Below are 6,481 nucleotides of genomic sequence, written 5' to 3'. Positions count from 1 at the left end.
TGAAAAATACATAAATAAATTTCTCTTCAGTTCATTGAAGAGATATGCTAGGTGTGCCCTAAGTCAAACTCCACCAAAATTTCTTAAGTCAAAATTTCTATGTTATGTAAATTTCATATTATGGATATTAATTATTTATAAGATTATTTTGGGTGATTAATGGACATGGAATTAAGTATAACTTTAATTATTTATTAGGTTAAATTTTGTTTATGACCTAATACTGGTTTTCAAGTGATTTAGAATAATGTTTTCTTTACAAAAGAACTTAATAGACTTCATATATGTAGGTATGAAAACGATCGATATGATATAGCCTTGTGATAAATTTTGAAAGCGTTGCTTATACAGTGTTTTCTGACCACTATTCTAGTCTGTCACCAAAAAACAATTTTCTTTTCGTAATCAATGGAGGTTTTGTTTTGAATGCAAAAAACATCTATGTAATAATCTACCATGATGTAAAATATTTTAAAATAATTAAGAATCACATCAGGGATCTATCTCCACGCCCCCCCCACACATTTATGTTTTTAGCAGCTAGAAAGAAAAATAATAATAATAACTTCCAGAAATGTGAAAAAAAAAAATCATAGCACTGTGTCAGCCAAGTAAGAAAAGGTTCAAGTCAAGGACATGGCCCTTTTTGACACATATATTTTCTTGTATTTTAACACACTTTTTCTTGAATTTACAATTGCAGGAAAATATTCTTTCTGTACCTATCCCATACATCCATCAAATGTCAGAGCTCCCTTTCTGAATTGAAAGTCTGACAGCTGTCTTCCAAACAATAGAGCAAGGTCCCAAGAATTGTTTTCTTTTTATATATATGTAATTTTGTAATCAACAGAGGATAACATATAGTTGTCATAACTGATTCAATATTTTATTCTTTGATATGGCATTTCATTTTACCACCAGGCCCTAAAAGAAAGAGCTCTGGGTTTCCACAGAACGTTCTATATCCACCATTGACTGCAGGTCTTACATCTTATTTCTTCACAATCCTACTCCATCTTCCAATAAAGTTAGATACCTGGAAACTTATGCTAATTCCTTCAGATCCATAAAATCTAATTTTTCTCCTTAGATTTTGCAAGTGGTGTTTTTGCCTTTTCCTTTTTTTGGGGGGAGAGGGGATTGGTTTTCACTGTTACAATTTATTTTCTTTAAAATTATGTTTAATATACTTTTGTTTTTTTCTGTGCAGTTCATTAACTACTAGGGGGGTGGAATATCTGTGCTACTTGATCCCCAAATTGTGTTCTCTTATTTTAAAATGAGTTTTCAGAGCAAATTTGGCAGTGATATGGCTAAATTGTTTGTGAAAACTTGTATTGGTTAAAAATATAACAAAGTATTTAAAACTTTAAATCAATGACAGTCTTAATAAAAAAAAATAAAAGCTAGACTAAAATAGAAAACCCGTATTTATTTTCCGAATGTAGCTATCTACTCCAAATACGCATTATTCTCTTGAGTGTGCTCATGTGTTTTCATCCTGTGACAGCTTGTCAGAAATGTAATTTATTCACATATTCTACCCCTAATTGATAGGCTCTCATTGCTATTATATTTGGCCATCAAGTTTAACCCAATATGGTACTTATTCTGTCAGACATCAACTTGTCAATCCATATTTTATGAAACAAGTTGATATTAAGAGGAAGAGTTACCAGCTTAATTGAAATAAATTTATTAAAATTTACATTTCAGAATGTCTCCAAATTATATTTTCACTAAATATAATTTTTAACTCTCCTGTGTTTGCTAAGATTAGGAGAAAAAATGAGTAAAACAAGGATGTGTCAAATATATAAACGATTCTGTGTTGCTATGTTTCTATTTATAGATGGCAACTATTCATCTACCAAATAAAATTTCATAAAAATATTATCCAATTGAAAGTGTGCTGTTTTGCTTTTATTTTATTCGCTAGTGTCTATTATTTGATCACAGTTTGACTTCATTAATGAGTAGATATAAAGAAATTACAACATGGTATTTATGTTTGTTTATTTTCAGTTCTGAGTTTCCAGATATTAACATTTTATGCAAGGTATTAGTGTAAATCAGAAATGTCTCAAATAAAGGCAGATTTTGTGTTCTTTTCCTCAAAATCCTTCTGATCATGTTATTGATATCGGCCAATATATAGACTCTTCTCAACATGTTATCTCAGGTTGGAGGAATAATCGGTGCCATTTTGGAAATGTATAGTTTTACTAGTCAATTTATTTAATTAAATAAAGTAAACATAAGCTAGATTGATTAATTATCAACATACTTTATTTATTGCACACTTAATTCAAAATCTCAAACATTATATAAGCAAAAGAGGCATTCTGTATAAGGATATTTTACTAGTATAAATCCATTAGCAAAAGATGATTTTGCTGAATACATATATATAGTAATCATAGTAGAATTTTAATATTTGATTGGAAACTAGCCTTTGGTGAGTGATGCTTCTATTTGAGTATTTACGCGGGATGGAAAATTTTCCCCATTACTGATTGATGATAATATTTTGTTTGTTTTTCCCCCACTTTATCGTGTTTTGGGTTTTTCAAGACACTTTGGGACAAGAGGTGAAAACGAGTAGAAGTAGGTAGAGTCTATGGATTTTCTTTTTAGGAATTATATAGATATATATTTTAGTATAAATAGCTACCAGGAAATAAAGACCTCTAGGAAATGGGGTCTGAGAATCCTTTGCAAAGGATTGGACCTTTGCCTGAGATCATTGGACCAAGGCCTGAGATCATTCCAAGCACTAGGCCACTAGCAATAACCACTACCAATTAATTCTGTAGAGTTCAGAGCCAAGTATAGCTTTGCATTACTGACTCCTGTGAGGATAGAAATGACACGTATACACTGATTGTCACAAATATAGTTATGAAAAATTTATTGCTATTATAGTTTATGTTTATAGAGGTTTCCACAACTCAGACCTGAGAGATGAGCTACCAAGTATTTAATATATAAGATAGAAACAAAAATGTACTGACAATATAATTGAATGCATGAACTTAATTTTTCCTAATATACACATCTGGATCTGGGAAAAATGACAAGCTGATTCTTAAGATCTTATGGGAACACAAATAAACTAAAATAATGTGAAAAAATAATCCTAATAAAGAGGAGAAGGAGGAGAAGAAGAAATTCATGAGGGTACTACCATAGTACGGTATGTTTATGGAATCAGGATAAAATGGGTCAAATAGGTGGTGACAAAAAGAAATCTAACTAAGGGCAGTGAACAAATGATGCAAAATATATATGACTTACTGTCGAATTGTACACTTGAAACCTATTGGCTTTTGTTGATCAATGTCGCCCCAATAATTTTTAATAAAAAAAAGTCATGATATGTAGGATACTGGAGAGAAGTAAGAAAAATCAACATCTGAGATAATAGAAAATAAGATTTACACCTCTTTCTTTTTTACGGCCTTTGGACAGTTATCGCTTTTCTATTTAATTATGTCTTTTTATTGGCATGCCTTATCATAAAATCCTTAAATAACAGCTCCATATTCACCTTGTTTTATGTGACATATATGCCTATTAGTATTGTGTTGCGTGATCAAACATGTACACATTTATATATATATAATGAATACATTTTTAATAATGTATTCCTTTCATAAATTTGGATCATTAATAGTGATGCAAGAAAAGTAACAAGTTCCCTATAAATAAGCATAAATGTTTTCCTTTATGAATTTATATGAACATATAATATAATTTATTGATTTATTTCATGCTAGCCATTCAATATATGCATATATTATACTCCAGAAAATATGCCCACTTTTACAATGTACATTTAGAAAATATAAATTTGTTATTTAATATTTATAAATCATTTAGAAATTAACACATACTGCAAATACATATATACTCATCAAAACTGATTTATAATTGCAGGACAATACCAAAACGTTTCAGGGGAAGACGTGTTTCAACCACTGCTTCGTAGCATACATAATACTTCTCAGCTTGGATTATTCTGGCTGCTTATGTGTCTCTTGACGTACTCGGTATAGTCTGTGCCTTTAAGTCGAACATGGAAACAAATGGTGCATTTGTCTGTCCCTAGTGTAATAGTTGAAGGCAATTTTTCTTTCAAAAAAGGATTTGCAAAATTACCCAATACTATAACGTTATGAAAGAAATAAGACAAATGTAGCTGTGATGTGAGATGTCCTGGACAGGAATTAAGATCAAAGTCACCTCTAAAGAAGGTTCGAGCTGTGAGGAGAGCTGACTAAGTTTTTTTTTTTTTTTTTCTGAGAGTTTGCTGTATTTTTATCCATATAATGATCTTGGTGTAGCCATAAATCTATCATTACTATCACTTGACCTATCCTAAAAATGAAATACTGTTCCTTATGATATGAAATGTCAATGTCACATTTGAATGTTTAAATGAAGCAGAAAATGAGTCGTATGGCACAACTTTAATAAAAATTGAAATTCTAGGGTAAAGGTTTTATTTTTTTTCTTGTTGTATCTACTTTATTTCTTGTAAGTTATCTGTGTATGTATGGAAACCTGCAATGTATTGTACCGATATGTCACGTGTAGAGGTCATATAGCAGGTAGATGATATATATATATAAATTAACTAACTCTGCTTATCCCAAATGAATAACATTAAAAGATCCTTGATATTGACAGTTTTAAACATTTATATCTGATATTGAATTTATAATCTTTATTTCATAAATGTCTATATTTGTTCAAATAAAACTCATGTTACTGGCTACACTAGATTATCTTTTAGTTAATAGGTTTCTTCATGGACGTTTTATATTCACTGACTGTGTCTTTTAAAAAAGCTATTATACTGTCATAACATTTTTTCATAGTAGTGCATCTGTACAGACAGCGAAGATGAAAGTGAACTACAATGAAATGATTTGTGCATTCAAAATGCCTTAAGGAGAAATAGCTATGAGAATTTGACAGTTTTTTTATGCAAATACATTTACACTATGGTGTCAATCCATTGAAATGATGAATAATTATTTGTCGTAGGCAATTTAGTGAGCATTTTTATTTCTACAAATTCAGCTGTACACTGTAACTATGAAAGTGGAAAATTAAATCTGTTTCCTTATAGTAAGGTCACTTTCGGGTGTGTGTATGTGTGTGCATATGTGAGTGTGTGTGTTTAGTCTTTTCCTATGCCTTTTAAAAGGACTTTTACTTTAGTAATAAGAAAAATAATACCATATAATGAGCAACACAAGAAAAACATGGACTATTAATTTTTATAGTGTTGTGGATAAAAATAACAAGATATATATTGTGAGTGAGAATATTATTCTGTTGATGGCTGCACATTTATTATCAAATGTTGACATTCATCTGAGCCATAATTGGGTCCAGTTCAGAGGTTCCCTTCTTCCTTACTCTTCTTCACAGAATTCACATCGTCAGCTCAACACCATTGGCTAGCTCAGGATAATATAGTAGTACTTTCAGTGAGAAATAAGTTATCTGTCTTTGGAGTAATCAATTAATAAAAATTAGAATAGAAAAACAGTCACTGCAAGCGAATTTAATGAAAATATTTTAAATTTATTTGTTATTTTATTTTTTAGGTGAGGCAACACTTGGTTAACTTCACAGATTGCAAGGACCTTGCCAGCTTACAATCTCTTATTTTTTTATTTTATATTTTATGCCTACAGCACCTGGTCTTCCTAGGTGGTCTCTCATCCAAGTACTAACCAGGCCCAAACCTGCTTAGCTTCCGAGATCAGATGGGATTGGGCTTGTTCAGGGTAGCATGGCCATAGACTAAAAAATATTTTAAATTTTACAAAACAATTTTCCATTTTTCCACTATCAGGATGAAAAAAGTAATTATATTTATCCTATTGTCAAAATTGAATTTCTTTGAAATTCAAAGTATAACAGTTTTGATGAAAAACACAATATGTTTGGCCACAGGTATAAACAGTGAGGGAAAGGGCTCCACTTTGTGTTTTAACAAGCTTTCCAGAGGAGCGGCAATCCCCGTAAAGGTAGAAAACCACCTGTTTATTACATCTTAGGTCAGGTTGTCTACAAAGGAGCCATCATAGTGCTCCATCAACTCAGAGCCTGTTAGAAGTACAAATCCGTAGGTCTCCTTCCGGACCACTGAGTCATGAGAGAGTCTCTGGGATCCCGTGTTTAAGAATCTCTCAGTTATTTGTAGCCTCTACAAGTATACCCTGGGATAAGGGTCCATGTGCATGTAATATTTTAAGGAATTTCTGCCTGGAGAAATCAATAAGGGAGCATGGAAAACAACGAGTAAGAGGGAGACATAGGTAAGTGGGCAGTTTCCGGTGAGGTCTTAGTCTTAGTTTGGTCCTGGGAAAACCTCAAAGAGTAGGAATTATACTTTATTGTTAGGCCCTGTAGGCATTCTTACAAGGTGTTGCTCTCCACCCTGCCCAGGCACTCTCTA

General features: G+C 31.6%; 1 pseudogene; it reads right to left on the bottom strand.

The window, feature by feature from the left end:
* Positions 1-5,705: 5,705 nt before the first annotated feature.
* On the bottom strand, positions 5,706-5,824 carry LOC118607188 (annotated as a pseudogene).
* Positions 5,825-6,481: the final 657 nt, after the last annotated feature.

This window comes from Rousettus aegyptiacus, unplaced genomic scaffold (assembly GCF_014176215.1).
Source record: "Rousettus aegyptiacus isolate mRouAeg1 unplaced genomic scaffold, mRouAeg1.p scaffold_m13_p_8, whole genome shotgun sequence".
Taxonomy (NCBI): Eukaryota; Metazoa; Chordata; class Mammalia; order Chiroptera; family Pteropodidae; genus Rousettus; species Rousettus aegyptiacus.
This window is presented reverse-complemented; position numbering and strand designations above follow the sequence as displayed.